At 43.9% G+C, this 21,912-nt stretch overlaps 1 protein-coding gene across 5 annotated transcripts in view; it reads left to right on the top strand.

Moving 5' to 3' along the window:
- Positions 1 to 21,912, top strand: part of LOC122567954 (homeobox protein homothorax) — a 499,979-nt gene that overhangs the window by 150,261 nt on the left and 327,806 nt on the right. The gene's annotated exons all lie outside the window — the stretch shown is intronic.

Raw genomic sequence — 21,912 nt, 5'->3', positions numbered from 1 at the left:
GAAGATTCACACTGTAGAAGTCGACGGATCGTGAGAAGCATTCGAACGAATCGATCAACGTGGATCGATCAACGAAACGCGAAGTGGGTCTTTGCGTGGACGAGAGTGCCAGCGTTCTTCGGGGTTCGGCGCGCTAATGACAATATCACGCGACAAGCAACGGCTTGATGACAATCAAGACGCGACTCGTCGAGACCCCACGGACCTTCTGCACGCCCTTCAAATTTTACGAACACCGACTCGCGCGTCAACACTATCAAAGCCGCGGCAACGCCAGCGTCGGGTCTAATGAGCAACCCGTCGCATTGGCGTAATGCTTTCCCCTCGTTTTCTTTTTTTTTTTTTTTTGCTCTCTATGAATTATCTTCGAATGAAAAATTCTCTATCGAAAATAGACAAGGTTTACAGAATTTTTTAATCGAATTGATTGATTTCGTACAATGGATATAATATATCTATGTATCTTAAAGGTGGGAAGTTAGATCCTATCGATTCAGCAAAGACTAGAGTTTTGTTAATCGAACATTTGTAACTTTTTTCCCAATCAATTTACATCGTCGAATAGCGTTTTTTAATATGAAAGGAAATTTCAAGGATTTTAACTGTGCCGCTATTTCTCACACCTACGTACTTTACAATTTTATGGAATTTTATAACATTATAATAAATTATCAATCGATTAATCCATGAGTCATCGAGAATACTCCTGCCATTTGAGTCTCTTCTCCCAGTTAACAGTTTCTAATTCGTTCTTATAAAATAGCGAGCCTCCAGTATATTCCATTCATTCTAATAAAAAATTTCAATTCCTATGTCGACAATCTCGTCATCAGGATTGCAAACGGTTATCACAAATTCCACGAACGAACAAAACGTCCCGCTTCGTACATACCTTGCCAAGCATCCAAACCACCTGCTGACGAACTACCCTCTTCTTACCCTTTAAAATTTCCGGGTACATTGGTAGTTTGAAGCAAATTCGCCTTGATTTTCACGCTGGTTGAACACAAAAAAGAACGGAGAACAAACCAGAATAGAAGCATTCCGCGGTGATGAGACGCGCCAATGGTTAGCGCGGCCGGGTTCAGTCAGTCACCGGAGGGTACACAAGTTCACGACACCATCCCATAAAGATTCATTAAGGTCCGCCCGTCTCTCTATATTCGCTGTGTCGTGGCAACGTTATAGAGCCGCGTGGCGTGCCAGTTCGCTTTTGTTGCGTGTGTATCGTATAGGTGTACTCTACTCGTGCTCGTCCTCTCACTTTTCTGCGTGCTCGTGTAAGTACACGCCACAGTCAAAACGGTTGATCAATAATAATCAAAAGCGCGCGTTTCGCTGTGTCGATCGTAGGAACAACTTGGGAAAACGGTGTCGCGAGTTCCTTAAGCCGTTTCATCGTCCTCGATTAGACTCGTAATAGCGCGTCGATAAGGTGGTCCATAGATTGCAATAATGTCTTTGTTAAGAGGTTTCTTTTTCAAATAGACGTTCTTTCTCAAAAGCTGTATCTTAAGTGGAATCACAGGCGATTGCGATTTCTTGATGAGAATTCTTCGAAATCTGTCTGTAATTAAGATCGATTATCGCGCCTCGCGAGTATTGTTCAGTATATGATTAATTAAGATTGTGTCGAAACGTGTATTTCAAAATTCCGGAATTTGATCGAATTAGTCAACAATACATTTATTAACGACCTTCGGTGAATTAATTGATTCTAGAAATAGTACGTAATTATTATACAGATCCATACATTTGTATTATCCTTATGTGTTACGATGAACGCTATGATATTTCGAAGATTGATTCGTTCAGTGTTGCTCCATTTACATTCGGGATATATATATATATATATATATATATAGCCTATTAGCTTTAATTGATGGAAACTAGCATTGATGAAAGAAATTTGTCAAAATTAGATTTGTTGAAATTAGTATTAACTATGGAAAGTAGATTTTGATGAAATTCGGATTTCATTTATTACAGTAAGAATCGATCCTGCTGAATTTTATAAAGGACAAGTGCGGAAATGAAATGGTCGATGATATAAATTTCGATAGCATACATTTTTTAGTTGAAACGTTACCTAAGAATAGTTACTTGTTCTACGAATATTTCATTAACGACGTGTCTGTCTTTGTCCACTTATAAATAAACTTACTAACCAAACGGAACGCTTGATTTAAAAACATTGATATCCGCTGTAATGATGTGATGAAACTGATTGTACCGTAAGAATTTTTGGAGTGCAAATGCTTGATTATTCTTTACTGCCATTTAAAAAGAGCGAACTGCGAAAAAACTCGTATTTTTCCAGGAAGAAACTTTTACACGCGTTTGTGGCCAGTGAATGTTCTGAGAAAATTGAGAAACGATTTGCAAACAAAACTTACATCTAATCAATATTGCTGTATTATGAAAATACAGTAAACTGTGAATATTAATTTCAACTACATCGCATAATGTTCATCGAATAATTCTAGCCAGAAGTAAACGAAGCACGTAGTATCTTTACGTTCACCGATGATGTCACGAATTCTTCTCGCTAAGCGTCGACGATTGCCGGTCGCATATTTGTCATCGGCCTTTAAAATTCATCGCATGAGAAACATCGGCCGTTTCGTGACGAGATTTCGATCAGGCACATTCTCGTTCGCGACTTGCGCTCGCACGTTCGGTATTAATTAAATGACGCTAAACGGTAACGCAACACCCCGTGGATCAAACGTCGTCGCGTTTCACCACGATCAGCACGGAAGCGCTTTTTATCCGCGAGCGTATCGCCGCGCGAGTTACCTTGTTGAATATCGCGATCTTTATCCTAACGCGACGCGATCAACAATGAAATCACTACGATCGTAAAATGTTATCCAACGTTATGCGCATTGAATCTTTTGCTCGATCCGAGTGAATCGAGAATATTCAACCGGATATCGATTTTAAAGGAAAGATTCTTCGCGAGGAGAATTCTAAGACGATGAATCGCGAGAAGGATGTCGTAGCCGCGACCTCGAGGAATTTTCGCGCGTAACGTAAAAGTGGAAACGGCCTCTGCTCGCTGAAACGCGGCAATCAGCAAGACTTTCTCCTCGATTCGCCTCGATCGCGTGCTAGAGCGAGGAAATTGTTTCCTCGTCGATAGATTTAACGTTACTCGCAGCAGGGAAATCGAGGGTCGACGTCTTGACTTTTCCAAGATTAAAATGAAGCTGCATATACAGATCTATAGTGTAAACGCCTATATACAAGATTTTGATTGTATAGAACTATAACTATTTTATGGAAAAATTTTTTTTCAAATCTTCATCCTGAACGTGCATTTTCTTTTAGGAAATATTAAAAACGTTTCTAGCTCTATTGAGAACCTCTGTTAAACGTTGTTCAGCGAATCGATTCCCCTCGGTAAACGAGGTAGCGGGCCGCATGCTATTCTCTCGTTAATCCTCAATTACAATATTGTTTATACCTCAAACGAGCTGGAGAATCGCATTTCTGGAAAAGCATGCCGCCTTAAATCGTCCGTGCACGCCAGTGACCGTTGCGCACGGTTTGTTTGTCGGAACGAGCCTTTCTATATCTTCCGATCTCACGTTTCCATCTCCGTTTTCTTTTTTCTTTTCTTTTTCTTTCATTTTCAAACGATGTCACACGGTTACGAGCTTTTTTCACGATGGTACAAACACCTCCGACCTCGCCCACGCATTTCTACAGATCGTATAGAAACTGTACGGTTCGAACAGTTCGCGTTCGGGACACGAGTTCGTCAGGTTACCTAACGTGCAGATAGCATCAGTCTCATCGAAGTTGTCACCGACGGACGAGGCATTTGCTCGGCGCCCATCCAGGCTTTTCTTCGTCGTTTCAGCCCTGTCTATCGGCCCTTTTCGTCGTTTCCCTCTGGTCCCGTGGGCTCGTTAACGTGCCGGCTTGTTTGCCCACAGATATCATCTTCGACGAGGTCTCTCCGTTGCGTTGGTCTTGTCCGCGACCGTGGAACCTCTCTGGCTGGACCTAATTTCTGTCGAATGGAGGCTTGGATCGTAGTATCTATCCCTTAAACATATTCCACGACTATTCGTCTAGGTATAGAAATACCAGCCGTTTGGAAATAATTATTCGTTTGATTGCGAAGCAGCCGGTTCAATTTCATGCCTCGTACTCCGTTCCTTTTTCCCATTTCTTCGTTATCTAAATGAAACAGACGTTCCTGAGTCACAGTTAATTTTGGCGTGCCAGTTCTTATCGAATATCGATATGGATATTTCTCGAATGGGATAAGATACGGTGCCGATGGTCAGAGATTGTAATTATTCGTCGGTCGACGAAGATGAGTTGCCGATCTCTTTGACAAAGTAATTTCTTATCGTTTTACGTGCCACGTATCGTATAATAGTTAACGAAAATCGATTTGTTATTATTAATTGTTAGTTTCGTGATTATAGAAGTTCCTGGCTTAGGAAACGACCCGATCAATAGATTTGAAGGAACCTTGATTTAGATTGGTGATTTTGCAAATTAAAATTGACTTCGCCGTTTGTGATGACTTTGTTTTAATAGCAAACGAGCGATTTGTTCGGCTTGACGAAATTATATTCGCTCACGGGTATATCGATACACGTCGTTGGGGCGGAATATTTTTCCAGGACACGATGGAAACGCATGTCAGCGTCACGTGGGAAGAGCGCAGCCCGGGCATTAACATATCGTGTCGCAATCGCTCGCGGATAAACACGTTCGTTCTCTCGTCGAGGCTAGAGGAGATTCTATCTCGTCTAGCTGGTCGATCGCGATACGTCCTCGATGAACAAAGCGTTCCTTTCAGTCGAGGAACTGTTCGATTCTTGCTTTGTTGCACCTCGTGAGAAATCGTCAATGTTCGTAATAAAGCTTACAACGTTTCGAACAGTTTATATTTCATCAATGTATAAACTTCTTAACCGATCAACCACATTTTTTCCAAGTTTCTTCATTTTGTTTCTCTCGTTTCTCTTCAATTCTTAAGAAATGATTCGTTTCTATAAGTTAAACATCCTAGGACAACTCGAGATAAGTTCATTTATTGCAAGAAGCAGACGTAGATGAGAGTAAATTCTAAGCTTGTATCATCGTGTTCCTCCAAATTCTAAGTTTACAAAGTTGATCAGTATGGCTCATATAATTCACACCTACTAATATAAACACTCGGATAACTTTGTACGAAATATATTAATTGTGGCTGAAACGCGATCAACAAAGATCCCAAAAAATCAAACGATTTAGTTGAACGTGCACTTCCAGCCATGCGCTTAAATACAAACTGCAATGCAACTATCGTCAAACGGTCCGAAACTTCGATTCGACTCTCCGTTTTGTTGACCGGAGACCGATTGTTAGAAGGGGTTCGTTAGCTTAACAAGACGTCGATCTACGATCTAAAGCAGCGAACCGACGCAGACCTCGAAACAATCTCCGTGAGTCTCTATCGATCCCTCTATCTGCTATGTGCGCTGCGACCCATCTGGGGCCCCAATGTGAAAGGGGGCCCATTCCACCTCCGCGCCCGATCGTTTTTTCCTACTATCCTCGGACTTTAAACAGTTAGATCGACCCTCTCGATTCGGCAGGAACGAGTCCTGTCAACGGAGGGCCCGTCCTCGTCGTCCTCCACTCTCTTCCTCCTTCTCTCCTCCGTTGCTGTGTAGAGTCCTCCTCTGGTAACAACCTTCCTCAAGCTTGCTGGGACTTTTCGTGCTTCTCGTGGAGATCCTTAATCGACGGTTCGTCGACTCTGTGGTCTCCGTCCCCTCTGGCCTGGCCCCCTTTCTTCCTCCCTCGTGTCGAAAGAGGGAAAAAGCCTGGGGACCAGATATCCTCCGGTTTCTGACAACTATCTGGCCGAAGACGGTTGAAGAGGCACGGGGAGGTTGGGTGAAAGAAATAAATGAAGAGAGAATCGAGGAAGAGAGGCGAGAGATACAACGAGGGACGAAGAGGGAGGGGTGGGAGCGTGTTAAAGCGTGTACGGGGACCAAAGATCACGGAGAATTCCTGGAAATCGGCGCATGTAGGAGAGGGAGGCAGAGAGAAGGAGGAAGATAGAAGTAATGAGGCTGATTCTCTGTTTTCTGTGTTTTCAGCGAGCGGCGGTATCGGCTGGTTATCGGGGGCCTTCTTTTTTTTTCCTTCTCCTCCTTTTCTTTTTTGTTCTTTCGGCCTTCGTCTCTCTTTGTCCCTCTTGGAGTTCTGTTTCACCGCCATCTTCCGCCCCCGTATTCCCCGAACGGTTCGCCACGTCGTGCCGCGCCGCTATCGGGGTCCCTCTTTCTGCCTTTCGAGTTTCCCTCGCGCGGCATAATGAGGCCTTCATGTCGTGAACTTCTGCGCCTTGTAACCCCTTTTTCATGCTGCTCCAGAGATCTCGGTGTCCTGCGTAAAACCTCGTCCCCGGATACCGGCTACCTTACCGCGTGTCTCAGTTAGCTGCCGTTTAGAAATCCGCTTTTAAAGCGAGTACTCTGTATTCCCTTCTACTCGAACGACAAGAAAGTGCTAGTGCAATGCATTAATATCACAAGTCTTATCGAATGCACATGACAATTTTGTTATCGCATGTTGCTTGCATATTGTTATCGATTTCTGATATTCTGCTGTATGAGGTATAGCCAGAATGACTAGTTACGATGATCATGCGGACTACTTATTCGTAATTTTTCATTTGGTATTGTTTTATTTTTTAGCATAGTCGAGTAATTTTAAGCTACATTCTAGCAACGATAAGTAAAAATTGGTTCGCTCGTTTCGTAGTTTATGCGTCTGGCAAAGTATGGCCGAAATTGAATTGCCATTAAAATGCTAAAAACAAACGTTTCGTCTATTACATTATTTTACAGGATGAAATAAGAAGTGAAATCGATAGGTTAAATATTCCTATAAATTCTAATTACTCTTACGTATAGTATACTTGTGTTCAAACTGTCAAGCATTTTAATGTTGATCACAAGCAATTTGTACTTGGTTCATTCTAAACATTCATCGTATGTTTCATTTATAGTAAATGCTCGTATCCAGAATAATCAGTGCTCAGAGGGTTAAGAATATTCTCAAGATACACTTCGTATAAATACGCATCTATCTACAGCCTCTCTTTGCCATTCTTCTAAACAAAATTTACTTCGATATTATCTTTATCTTAATTGCAAGTTTCTCCATATGCAAGTACTTTCCTGGTTCATATCCCATTCGAAATGAAAAACCGAATCGATAAGCGAGTCTTACGGCACGTGGTGAACGCAGATGTGTTTTATGAAGTGACGCGAGAACGCGTACAAAGTTTACGAGGCTAGCTGCAACAAAGCGGCGGGGTTCAGGCATCACGACGACATTGGAGTTAATCGACACGTTAATGAATAATAAAGTCGCGCGTCAGCGTAGTCAGCTATCGATGGCTCGCGGGACAGTTCGATAGCCGAACATGACAGCCGGTGGAACTCTCATTAATATTACTGTTTACTATGCCTCTTAATCGCGGACTTTTTCTCCGTTTCATACCCTCCCGTTCCTCACGCTGTGCTGTCAGAGTTCATTGATTTGAATAATTCTCGTCTATCGCGCTTCCTCGCTGATTTCTCGGTAAAACGTTAGTGCACGGTGCAGCAAAAATTCTCTTATCGAACGAGCGAATCGCTGACCGCGAATTCCTCGATAAATCCTCTCACTCGAGATTCCGACCCGAGTGCAGAATCAGTCTGCCTACTCGTTACGTACCTTCTTTTCTCCTGCAATTACGTAATATAACGTGCGTATTTAATTACGTAATATAATTACGTAATATTCAACCTTGGTTAGACGTCGTTCGGAATAAACGCGATTATCGTTGCTCTGCAAAAGTTCTTGCCGATAATGTAATATCTAACGATAGAACACGAAAGTGATCGTGCGATGCTCGTGCAACGATAAATCTCGCGAGGCTGAGCGTTCCACGGATCCGGATTGTCCGGATGGATGCGTGCGATAGCGCGATCCCCGCGGTTCGGTTCGACTAATAAAAACACAGCGACGGATGAAAAAGTGACGGGGCGCGAGAGGATCGCAGGTGAAATCGGCGATGGTCGAGCTCCCGGCCGCTCGATAATACGGCCATCGATAGCCCGGCTAGATTTGGCAATCGCGCGTAATTGCATCGATATTTCACATAAGCGGCTTAATTGATTTTTCTCTCGCTGGTTGGCCGGTTGGTTAGCTCGGGTGTGAGAGAAACAGGCAGAGGGAGAGAGAGAGCAGGAGGAGGATCGAGCAGGGAGAACGAGAGAGCCGTATTTACGACTATTTTTAAATCAGCCGGAATATACGGACGTTTATTAGGATGCCGATGAAACGGGCCGCGTGAAGGTAAATATTCTGAAATTTGCTGCTCGCGAACGCGGCAGATAAATAATGCAGCCCGCGTGTATTTAGTTTTGTTAATTATTGCCGCTGTTACCAGCACGCTCTCGATAGCGAGAGAGATGCTCCAGCGTTTGCGATACGGATACATTTGGGGTTGCATCGATACGAACAACCGCGCTGTTTGATTAGTTCACAGGGTTTATTGAAAGAATTCGTCAAGTGGAAGCGGAGAATAGGACTCGCTTCTTTGAAATTCTATTCTATATCGAACACGTGTAAGGAGTATACTTGAGACGAAGGTTTATGAACACGCTGTTTTTAAGATTCCATCTTATGTGTACGTGTCTAGTTGAAAAGAAAACTAATGGCGATATAAGGGAGATTAGATGAAGATGATTACACGTAGAAAATTTCTTCCCGCTGCTTGCAACATTCACCCATTATGCAAGATTTTAAAGATTTGCTAGTTCTTGCTGATTCGAGAAGCAATAAAAAAAAGAAAAAGAAATTAAAAATTGAAAATTCAGTGTCTCCTCGGATATATAATTCATATGGAATATTTCATAATTCGATTTGTCTTACTTCGTTAAATAATAAATTCAATTCGATGTTCGTTCGAGACAATGTATTATTATATTATCCGTGTCTATTACCAAAGACATTTTTTTAATTGATTTATATCTACCAGTTACGTATTAGCAAATTACAGTGACTGCTAAAGGACCTAGCAGTTAACATAGAAAGCAACTCGGGAAACGTAATATTTACTCCATCTTATAAAATATCTCGTCAGGAAAGGGAAAAAGAAGATTAGGTAGAGAAGATTCCATTAATTTAAGCTTCGAATAACCTTCTAAGAGACAGGTTGCCTAAAAACTTTTGACAACCACTGTACATTACCATCGATCGACGAGAAGATGGTCGAAACCGGAGCAGAAAGTCGAGAAGGACGCGAAGATCGGGCTAAAATGTCGAGCAAGGTCGCGTGCTCGTTCGCGGAACCTCGTCCAATTTCGTGTTGCCGATTTTTGCCCGCTTTGTTGCGGATCCTTGCTTCCGAGAAAGGAAGTCCACGGTGTCCCTTGGCGCGTGTAGCGTTGATTAACACACAATGTGACAGCCCCCCGGGAAAAAGAGCGTGGATCGCGCATGTGTTATCGATTCATTGGCGAACATCCCCGACGACACATGCACCTGTACATCCCGCGACATCAGCGTCGGCAGCTTTGATCACGATCCACGTCTGTTCGCGATCGCGACGCTTTACTCGCCGCTCGTCGTTAGAAAGTATAATACTCGAGCAAAACGCAGCAAATAACGAGGCCTGGTTTTTCTTCGCGCCGGGACGCTCTTCACGCTGGAAGTTTCCACTTCGATGCAGGTTTTTTCCCGCGATTTTTTCATTTCTCACAGGGATACTCGTGTTACGGTAGTTTTCAACCGGGCAGCTTTCTTTCGTATCCCCGCGGAGAATGCGAATTGGCTGCGACTTGGAAACTACGAGTACTCTTCTTCGATCTTTGAAGGGACTGATCTGAAGGGATCTGTTAGCGTAATTTACTAATGTTTTTAATCCTTACATCTGCGCTTTAATATCGATCTTTAGTATTAAATCGCTTACTGTACAGTGACGTCCGAGGCCGTGGTAGTTTAAAGGTGAAAAATACAAGTCACGCTCGCGATACGCGTTACAGGACAAAGTTAACACAAATCAGACTTATGGCCTGCATATAAATCCAGCAGCGTGTAACTGAACAGTTTCTATTCCAACGCGTAAGAAACTTTCTCATGTACCGTACCACGTACGATTACAAATTAAGCCTGCTGCAGTTTTCGAATTTTTGTAAGTCAATTTCGTGCTCGCTTCGAAAATCAAAAGATCATTCTGTTGAATAAATAAAAAAATAAGACAAGTTATTTGGAAGTTACATATTCTATCCATCACGAATTACTCGGACAATTTCAAGCAATAATATATGTTCGGACATGCTACTTACTTGTAAAAACACGCGAAGGAAAGGAATGTACATCGGTAGAATTATTAACGGATAAACGAACGGACGTAATGTATACATTAGCAGCACAGAACATATTAAGAAAAGAATTTCCTGCATTACATAGAGAATTCTGGTCCAAAACACGATCTCGATGGATTCTCCGTGCTATCACGGCGCAAGCAGGATTCGCGGTTGAATCGAGCCATGGATCAAGGCCTGGGGCCATTTTTCACCGCGACAAAGCGTTTTCTAATGACGCCGGATTAGCCTTGGCGACGGCGATCAGGCAGGATCACGCGATCCTCACGACGGAAAGCCAACGACGAGTGATCTGTCTCCGTAATTTATTCCGTCGCGGTTGAGCACCTCTGACCGACAGCTGTTCCGACCACGTAAGATAACCTAACTCGCCTTTCTGCTCGCGTGCGTGCGTATTGACGTAGCAGTTTGGATTTTTTTAAGTCGTCAATGCCCAAATGGCCGCCGCCGTCGCGCCGTCGCGGCCTAGCTCCCTTTGATTGTCTTCTCGGAAGCACCGAGATTCTTTCTTCCTGTCAGCCGGTTAGCAGATCGGTCACGAATTACCGTGAAGCTCTGTTCGCTCCTTGGACCACGGGTTCTTCGAATCGTTAAGTTTCAGAATAGAGAAAACGTATGGTCGAATCGATCCCTCGATGAATGGAGAGACGACAAAGCGACGAACAGTTGTCTGAAACAGGAGAAAATCCTTGGTGAGAGTGTATTATTTGAGAATTTCACGAGAAGGTTCTTACGAAACGTACGGTTCGGTGGATTCGTCGCTGAACGAAAGAATTAAAAACTGACGAATCTCGAGGACGAAAGAGAGGGACATTTTTCGCGAGAAGATTTCCATTAAAATACTTTAGGGGTTGCTTTTCCTAATTTACTAGTAAGAAGAACAGACAGGAATTTATTTTTCACTCGTTCTCGATGTTGTTAAGAGAAATTCTCATGGATTTCAAATATTCTAGGAAATGTTAATCATCGTTGTTGATTTGCTTAATGAGGCAAGATGTCTGTTCGAGCGTTTAGCGTTGCGGTGCGTTTCGTCTCGCCTATTTCCAATTCCGAGCGGATAGGTTCTCTGTACGAATTACCTTGAAACAATCTCCGGATATAATTAAACGAATGCTTCGAATAAAGTCCTCCCAAATTCGAGCACGTACTAATTGAATCAGGCAACGTCCAATAAACAAGAGAATTCTAAACGGGTTTGTTGGTTTCTAGGTACTGTACTTGAATCGAGAAAAAAAACATGAATCTTCTCTGACACGAACGATGTTTGTAATAATTTGTAGATTCTGACTACTCGAATGTATAATTATCTAAAATGTCGAAGAATTTGATATCATACTTTGTATTACGAACTGAACAATTCTAGAAGATTTCGATTCTGTACATCCTCTAATAAAAATAAGTAAAATAAGGAATACGTGTGTTCCATCTAGTCTATTTACCCGCGTGAAGATCGCATTTCCTACGAGCTCGATCAATGTCGAAGATGTGTTTTGCCCGTTTTATCGTATGCTAATGAACGGAGCTCACAGTGACGCAGATGCGGTCGCTATTAATATAATTAGCATAGCCAGCTCTCGCGATTGGGGTTATGCAATATTTTTTTCCCTCGAACACGACGCGGAGGAAACGCGAACTCGCTGTCTCGCGTGCACGCGAGTTTTATATGGTAATTAGGGAATCGATTGCGAACGCTCGAGCGTGATTGCGATCGCGGCGCGGCGGCGGTCTCGAATCGGCCGCCTTACGCTTGGCCGGCTGGTTCGAACGCTAATTAGAGTCGAAATCGGAAAATTGACCGTCAGCGATATCGGCTCGCTTCGCTGAAACGATCCGCGTTTCCCAACCTCTCTCTCTCCTTCTGCTCGTTCCCTTCGCTCTGGATAAAGAGAAAATGTTCCGTTACAGAGGGTGGGGGATGCTTGGTAATTAATCGCGCGCGTCGAATATAACGTAGGGACTAGAAACGAAATGCAGAAACGCAACGGTTACGAAGGTGATGTCGAAACATCAATGAGCCTTTTCATTAAACGTTGAGGATAATAAATCGTGATAGATCTCATTTTGGAGCAGGGGCGACCGATACTTATCAAATATAAATATAAGTATGTTTCTCGTAAACCGTCACTGATATAAATTTAAGAAGCGTCCTGTTTTGCAGCAATCTGAATTTTTCATGCAATTAGCATATAACCGACTTGCTGTCCAGCCTAGAACTGTACATACCTACATCATTATACGTTTATTAAAACAAACGTACTTACCGATTATGGAATGCCGACGGTGCATATTCTTCGTATACGATAAGACTTTCGTTTTCAGTTGTTTATTTAATCATAGTGCGAAAGAGGCGAATATCGGGCCTCAAATACCGCGTATGAAAGAAAACATGGCGTCATCTTGTTTCTTTACCAACGAAATATTCATACGCAGATCGAGAATAAGATCAACAGCTTCCTCTATTTTCGACAAAGTTCCAGAATCAAGATCATGCTCGAGGTCTTCGCCAAAGTTTAAGCGAGCCACCTTTGAACTTCTCGCACGTTGCTCTTTATCTCGGCTAAATAAACAAGTTATTCCGTCCGATCTGGCTGGTCCCCTCTCGCCTGTCTCTTTTTCACACGCCTCGCGTCGATATTCTTGCGGGCAAACATGCAGGCGTGGCGCGAAACGCGATGAAACGCGAGCGACAATGGAGGCTGTTGCAATTGCCGCGACGATAACGCGCCGGCTGGACCGTGTCAACGCTCTCTCGTCTCGTTATACAAGAGAGAACAGGCCGGCTGGGACTTTGATTTAACGATTTCTTGCGGTATGCTGCTTCCACGCGCCCCGTTCCACCGCTACGAATCGTCACGGATACTTAAGACGCCGCTCATAAATCGCGCCGGTCCTCGAGGGAGTCCTCGCGACACCTCGTCGAAACGTATTCTTCTGGAGTTTATGTCCGTGCTGGCAGTAAAATCTTATCCTCGAGAGATAGCGGCGTGCTCGCGACCAGCGCCGTTCGATATCCACCGATTTCTTCTTTCCTTCCGGAGAAATACGCCGATCCTCTTCGACAACTGCCAGTTTCGTTTGTCAAACGTGTTCGTAAATGTAAATGATGGTTTTCCGTCCTCGACATTGTGCAAGCGTTGGAAAAAGTGTACATTAGCTGTTTCTTTTCTTTTAGTTTTTGCAAAAGTTACATCGTTTTTCTGTGTACGATAAATTGGGAATTTCATCTCTGTATTCTAACATACAGTGGCTACAAAATATTTTACAAAGTGTTTGTCATCTTCTTAAATATACATATATATATATCTTTTTCCCAATATCAGTTATTTCATCCAGAAAAATCAATTTTAGAGGCGTACATAGCCCATCCTCGTAAGGCAACATCCACTATCACCGTATCCCAAAACGCATCTCGCTAGCAGCTCTCTGAAACTTCAAACTTAATCTTTTTTCACTCAATTTCATCAACTCTATACGACTCGCCGTATCGATAAAAAGGAACCAAGAAAAGGAAAACAAATTATAAAAAGTCGATTTAGAGAAACGAGGACCAAAGATCCACCCCGAAGAAATACGTTGACCGAGGCAGCCCCGTGGCCGATTTCTGGCAAACCCCGGGAGGAGTCGGCTCTCGAGGCGCAAACAGCATTTCGTTCTAAGAGAGTCTGAGTCGTTCTAAGCTTTTCCGCAAGGATTCACCGGGTGGGCAAGCTTGAGTGGCCACCCCTTTTAGCGTCGTTCTTTCTCCACCGGTCTCGCGTGTTTTCCTTCCCTTTCTTCCCCCGTTCTCTTTCTCTTGCTCCAACGACGTTCCCCCAACGTGGAAAGAGCCCTATCTATGCTTCTATCTTGTCTGCATTCCTTGGGGTATTACTCGGACGGGCGTAGCACGATTTTCCTCGAAGCTTCTTCGCGAAGTCGACGGTTGTTCCCGCACCTCTCCGCCTTCGTTTCTCTTCGCGTAGCGAACATGGCTGGCCCGCAAACTCGTTCAAATCCCGATGCGGCCCCGGGAACAGCGCAAACCCATTACGGATTCATCGTGCGCCATTAGCTAATTCTTCCCTGCTACTAACGTCTTCCTTTCCGCGCTCCCTTTTACCGTTCCTGCTGCGGTTTCCCTAGGCGTCTTACTCTGTGTGTTTTCCTCGCCTACGCCTTCCTCTCTCTCTCTCTCTCTCTCTTTCTTTCTCTCTCTTACTCTTTCGCTCGTCTCGGTCTCTTATTCCTGACTCGGCTCCTCTCCCGAAGGAGCTCTTCGTCAGCTCTTCTAGGACCCCCTTTCAGCGAGTCCTTCGCAGGCTTCCCGAAACGCGAGAATGATTCGACGGTTTGGAAGCCTAGCTCTTTGTTTCCACGAAAATTCGTGGGATTGGAAGGGTTTAGTTCAGTGGAATTTAAAGATGGAATTTCTTCTCCTGTTGGTTCTCGGAATCCTTCGATTTTGAAATTTAGATGACACAGGTACATAGAAAATGGACTTGCGAGAATGGATTTATGGACGGAAAATACTGGAAGAATTAGTAGATTCTACGAAAGTATTGTTTCACTTTCGTCATACCGAAAACAGTCGGATAGAATATTCGGAAATAAACTACGTGTGATAATATAATATTTTCTCCATTTATAAAAATTCGAACAACCTCAACGCAGCCACCTGTGCGTCCAATTCGGTTCCGCCAGCTCAGAACCGAGCGAAGCATATATCGCGATGCCCATAATCAGACCATAGGAAGAAAATCAGCATGGAAAACGAGAAAATAAGGGAACGAACGAAAGGGAATAAAGAGCGACGACTCGTAAAGATGCGCGACGCGGCGCGAGTAAACTCGACTCGTCTCCTGTGCGAGACGCATGCTTTAGCATTCGCCGGAACGAGCGAGGACGTGCCAGATTTTCCATCGTGTGTACGACCATCGAACAAAATTGCTTCGCCGTGGAGGAAAGATCGGCAACGGTCGGAGTGTAGAGAGGGAAGAAACAGGAACGCACAGGGGGTGAGTGGAAAGGGTGGCCCCGCGCGCGATGGAACGAAAGTGCAGTCACCCGGAATAAACGAGGAGGAGACCCGAAGTTGTTGGTCGAAGTTCAGCGAGTAAGAGAGAAAGAGAGACTGAGAGGGGTTGGGAATGAGTTTGCGTCGCGGCGGTGATGAAACTTTGCCGTGACGAGAAAGAGGGGTTGTCACGCCGTTCGCCTCTAAAACCCACCCTTTCGACCGATCCGCCGCCATTCCTGCTTCCGCGAGGCGTTTCTGCTTTTAAACGAACGACCAGCAGCGTTGCTCTCGATTTTTCCTCGAATCGGTCGAGATACTTGCTGTTTGCTCTCTCATTGGCGGATCGATGTCATTCGAGTGCGTTCTTCGTTCGCTTTCCAGGGCAAAATTGGTAATCGAGAGCTGCATCCGTTGGTTTTTTTCTACTTGTCTCCTTTGTGCGTTGAAAATTGGAACGCTTTGCATCCTCATCTCCGTGGTTTATCTATGAATTTTTAATTTTTTTATCTAATTTCATTACCATGCTATATTACATTTATATACAGTCGATCAAACAACTATTCGTCCACGTTGTTCGACGCGTTATGATATTTCATTTAATTCTTTGCGGCTGCTATATCCGCACGGAATAATTTCTGTGTACTTTGATTTCGTGTATTCATTGATTTATCTGTACGCAAACCGAGTACGGTACGTGGTCGACTACTTATACAGTCGACTGTATGTCAAAGTCCTGTGACGTATCTGAAGCTTCAAACTTTCAAGTTGTTATCGTGGTCTTTATAATTTGAAATTACATCTTTCAAAACTCGTCGGTTGGAAGTTTCGTTCGAGAATTAATCTTTCCAGATGAAGGAACACTATCGCGACGCTTTATCTGAAATCACCCTTAATTTCACACCCCTAATTTTCTGAAGGAAGGTCCCCAGTTTTTTGGCCAACAAAAATCCGAACTTTCTCCAATATGAAATATATATTAGATACCAGTTGGACAGGGGGTATTAGGATCGCGATTAGGCGATCTTGAACAAAGTTCTCAACATCGTTGACGTTCCCAAGGGTTTTACGATGGACCACACATTACGACCGAAGGGCGAAGATACCTCGTGGTCGTGATGCATGGATATAAAGAGAAGTATGACATATTTTTGCGAAGATCGTGCGTGTGAGCACAGTCGAGCGAGAGTACGCGTCTACGAGCGTCTAAATATAGAGCGTGAGTCACGGTAACGCGCGGCTCCGAGAGGAGAGGAGAGGAAAGGAGTCGTGCAAAAATACAGAGGCCGGAGTGTCGTCCTCTTCGCCTCGTCACGAGGAACTCGCGCACGTAACCTCGAAGTGTCCCCGCATTTTCTGCGTTCACCTTCTCCACGCTTTCCGCGTACTTGCGCGCTTTCCGCTTGCGATATGTCTTCGGATCTTCTCTTTGGATTTACACTTGAAATCTGTTCAAGAGGAAATAGTATGATATTTGGAAACATTTGCACAACGTTGTCGATAATTTAATGTTCCCTTTTAGTTTTCTGTAATTCGAAGTAGTTTTACCGTCGATCTTCAATCCTTTCGTGTAACGTTGAATAAATTGATCGAGTATAGAACATAAATTTCACTGTGTATAACGTGATTGTTAAAAGTCGTAGGAAGTATGTAAAATCGCATATTTAATTGTATGTATCTGTGTATTTTTTAAACTGGTGTCGCAATTAGTAATATAGATCATGCAAGTACACGAAGTACACGTGTCAATGAAGTGATGGAGAGAAAAATGATGATAAAACTCTGATGAAAATTCAGGATAGATAGAGCGAAATATATTTCAATAATTATTATAGTATTCGACTATCGGTTCTCTCTCTCTCTGAGTCGCAGCCGATTATGTTTTATGTTTTCGTATTTTAATTACATCGTTCTGTAAATTCTGTCGTTCTACTCAAAGACAAAGAAATCCTTTTCAAACTACTGCGCTTTTCGATACTCCGCAAATAAGAAATTCCTTCTTCGCGAACTATTTAAAATTCGCACTGTCCCGTTTCTGAATAATACTTCCTTGCCAGAGAAACAAGCTGCAAAGACATGTTCCACGAGAAATAGCTTCCCTTGTAGTAACCCCAATCACGAAAGAGTCTCCAGTTGCACCCTCAAGTGTACTCGATGAGTCGAAACGATGCTCGAGGCGAACTCGAGGCGGTATCGTTCGTCAGGCCGGAATTCGTAACCCAATTCCCAAAGGCAAGAGAGCTCCGCTCTCTGGTCTCCTGTTGGATGGTTCGACTCCTCTCGAAGCCGGGAACGACACGGCGAAACGAGATCCACCGATAGACCGGTGTATCGTATGGCAGCGTATCGCGATGCGCAACGGGGGACAAAACGAGGATGCGATCGTCGTCGCGAGGGACGCGCTTCGACACTCGAAACGTCGCGTCGTGGCGGAGGAACGGGTTCCGCGCGACCACGAGAAGGTCGCGGAGATGACGGCGGAAACCGCAGAACGATTGAATTCTTCGGGATAAAACACGACGCAGACGTATAAGGTGAAAAATAAAGGAACGTTGTCGGTGGTAAACGGCGCCAGGGGCGGCGAGGGGTGAAACCCGCTCTTTTTTCCCGCTCGCTGCGCCGAACAGACTTCATTCTTGGTTTACAAGCGTGCGGTCTACAAAGAGGTTGCAACGTTGTTAAAATAACCGCAGAGCTCGCCGCTCGCAGCCGTGCGTTTCAAACGTTCGCGCGTATGCGTGCCTGTGTATGTGCGTGAGTGCATGTGAACACGCGCGTGATCACTCTTCGCTCGGTACGCGCAAATAGAAGCGTGCCCGCGTACGAGCACGAAGAGGGTGGTGACGAGAATCGACCCATTCAATGGGTCGAAGGCTTGCGGTTTTCTTCCGTGATTCGAAAGAAGGGAATTCTGCGGTAATTTGAATTGTAATTGCTTGAGAATTGGGAAAGAAGTCGGGTAGAATCTTTTTGCATCGAAGTATTTGAATGTTCGGTACAGTTCGAAAGTCTGATTCATGTTAAAAGTGTTGGAGCAATTTAAGCTGCGATTGCCTGAGAATCGTGGAAGATAGAAGTCGTACAGGAGATTTAATTGTATACCTTCAAAATCTAGATTGGGATTTCTAATTTGTTCAAGAATTAACTACACAAGTGAAACGTTCATTTAGAATTGTTTGATCGTAGTAAACCCGGAGCAACGCTTTCAGCCACATTATTTATCGTAAGCTACTTCGTAACAACTTATAATTTGTATCGCGCGTCGTAAAGACAATTAATGCCATTTATTCCGTGAGATATGGGGTATAAATTAAAATAAACTAACTGAACTCGGTTCGACCGAAATTGGAACGGTCACCTGTGACTTGACCGTTTGTAGTAGACAACCTTTCCAGTTGTAGATTTAATGAAGCTTGGCGAAACATTTCAGCGTTTCTATCCTTAAGACAATTGCCAGATCTCCATATTAATATTCATTTGCATACGGTCAATCGTCTGAATCTCCGCAACGAGGTTGCGTTCCGATTGATAAACCTCATTAGCTCGAACGAATAGAATTCCAAATAGAACGCGTTCGAAGTAGAACGGTCTGATGAACGTTTGTAATTTCCTGGTAATCTGTGAGGTGCGTTACAGCTAACGCGTAATGGCCGCACGCGGCAATGGAAAGTGCAGCGATCAAAGTTTCGAAATACCTCTCCGGGTAACGCATCGGGTGCCAACGTACCAGACGCGAATAGATAAGCGTGAAAGGGTCATTTCCCCGAGGAGCGTGCTCATCACAGGTCCGCGAAAACAAATTGCTCGCGTTTCGAAATACGGAAGGCGAAACGATAACCGAAAGACAAAGTTCACCCGCGCCTCCACCCGAGATAACATCCGGCATCGACCCGAGATAAGTCGTCGAACTCTCGTACGAGCCTCGACGCTCGTTCCAAAGAGAGAGAAAGAAAGAGAGAGAGAGAGAGAGAGAGAGAGATAAAGAAAGAGCAAGAGCAGCCACTTCGCCCTCTCTCATGGTGTATCTTATAAACCATCGATTTTACGAGAGAGCAATTTGCACTAGGGAAAAAGCTGTAAGCGCTCTGTTCATTCCTTGCACGTTTGGAAAAAAACGATCGTCGAAATTGCAAAGAGATACAACGAAAGCCGCTTTCGAGGAAGCGTTATCGAGAAACGAGATAAAAGATTCAATTACTCGAGACGTGTACTGGCGAGATTGCTGCCTATCTGCGGATTTGTAAAATATGCTTTATAACTGTAAACACATGTCCGAGTTATGACCAGGCTACTATCAACTGGCTATAAATGTTCTACCCAATTCTAGGTTTCGTAATTTCATTTGTAATAAAGCGCGAGACTCGACGAAGCTTCTTCTGATTCACGGTTAACCAAATTAAAATTAGAATAATATCTAGTAATGTCTAATATCGGGGAACTTGGCTTGGATCATCATTGTAAAATATTTTATTTTACGATGATAAAATGAAGAGCCGTCTGAAAATGATTTTCTCCCGACGTAATAGCTATATTTACATAACAAATGAGATCGCTTGCGTATCTCGACTAGAGTAATAACACGGATAAACGTGCCGCGGATATTTCTGCAAATTCAAATTTTATTAATTGCATTTGAAGAAATGTACCTGAATATTCCAACGAGTTTTGGACATTTCATATATTTACCTATTGTTACGCGCAATTCTGTGTATCTTTGCAGTTTCAAGTATCCGATAAGTGCATAAAAGATCGCGATTCAAATCCGAGTTAAAATTATCCAGCCTCCGCCATGCGACGGTCATCCAACTGGCATAAAAACAGGTAACAAAAAGTTACCATTTTACTTAAATATTCACATCCTCCTCCGCGTAACATCGATTCCCCGAACGACAAGTTCCAGCAGAGTCAGTTTTCCGGCGGATGATGTGTTCAAGCGTGTGGCTCGGTCGCAACGCAAGAAACTCTGGAAACCGCAAAGTACGGTCGTAAATGGGTGGGCCTCGTGCGCGTTTTCAGCAAGGGGCGCGAGAGACGAGGATCACACGTCGAAAGAGACGAGAGCGAGCGCGAAGAACGACGAAGACAGAGCAGCGAGCCAGGGTGTTCTTCGTGGGTTGATATTTTTTGCCTGGCGTCCCTCGTCGACGTCGTGACTTTTATTGCGTGTACGGCGTAAACGCGACGTCAAGAGGCGAGCGTGGCTTTATCTCGTTAGAACCGCACGGTTAAACTCGAACGGCAGAAGCTAACGAGTCGATACACCATCTGGACGTTGCGCGTTTGCAAAGAGAAACAGGTCTGAAGGAGCCCTATTGTCCGCGAACACCTTCCGCTAACGGCCGCCATTTTTACTCGGGGCCTCCTCGTTGCGGTTTTAAAACGCGACGTCGACCGGCGAATGATGACGCGCCCACAATAATCGGTAAATGATACTGGCCGCGATGAATTGTGTATTAGTTCATTGTTGCCGTTAGATGGAAATTACAGCCGCGTTCGTAGTGTTTGAAGAAACCGCGATGGTTCGACGAGATTCCCTCTTTTGCTTGCGGTACCGAGGGTGTGCTTTGTGGTCACAGGAAAAAGAACATCACCGTCTGAACGAGGTATTCCTTGGAATTGTAGCCTGGCTTGTTTCTGGAACAGATGTTACGGGTGTGTGGCTGCTTCCATAAACACGCTCTTTCGGAAGAAACTCGCCTTTTTTCCAACTGCTTGCCGCTTAACTTCACACTTTATGGTTTCTTTCTTTAATGAGAAGCATGCGAGACTTCTCATCGATACATTGAATACTAGACCTTTTATAAATTTCTATTTCAAATATATATCTGGGCACTTATAAGATCTTAATTTTTCCTTATATTTACGATTACAATTTCTTCATTATGTTAAAGTCACCGTTTCAACTGTACTTTAACACAGTTTCAACGCCATTATATATTTTTGTAAGTAGAATTATCAGTGTTCGTAGCTTTAATGAAATCGCCGATCTGCACCCTTCTCGTAAGTCGACCAAGCTTCCACGAGAATACGTTACCATAGAAGAAACGTAAATAGTTGTAGCGATTCTACCTTATTATATATCGTAAAACTTCCGGTCGATTGTAAACGTTGATTTTAAATCTGACGCACAAGGGTGTAAAATATAGAAACGTAATTTTCCCCTATCAGAATAATAATTTACCATGACGTTGTACGCGTACGTGCGAGATAGGAAAAGGAGAATGAGAGACGTTTATCGATTACTCGGGGACTTATTGCCCCCGGAGGAGGTCTGGTCCCGAAAAAGGAGAACGCGAAGAATGCCTTCAAACTCGGTAATAATGAAACTCACTGATGTGTATGATTGAAAACGCCGGGGACCCGGTGAAATGGCTCAGCGAGAAGGGTCGATGTCGAGGAAGGGACGTGGCGCGCCATTACCGTCCCGTAATGCCGTTACGTAATTGCGTTTTTCTCCGCGCTTATCGCGCCATTTTTCGCGAGTTCGCCGAATGCTTTCTATTTGAATAAATGGCG

The sequence above is a fragment of the Bombus pyrosoma genome, linkage group LG5 (genome assembly GCF_014825855.1).
Source record: "Bombus pyrosoma isolate SC7728 linkage group LG5, ASM1482585v1, whole genome shotgun sequence".
In the NCBI taxonomy this organism is placed as follows: domain Eukaryota; kingdom Metazoa; phylum Arthropoda; class Insecta; order Hymenoptera; family Apidae; genus Bombus; species Bombus pyrosoma.
The sequence above is the reverse complement of the archived record's forward strand: the minus strand, read 5'-3'. Positions and strand labels throughout refer to the sequence as shown.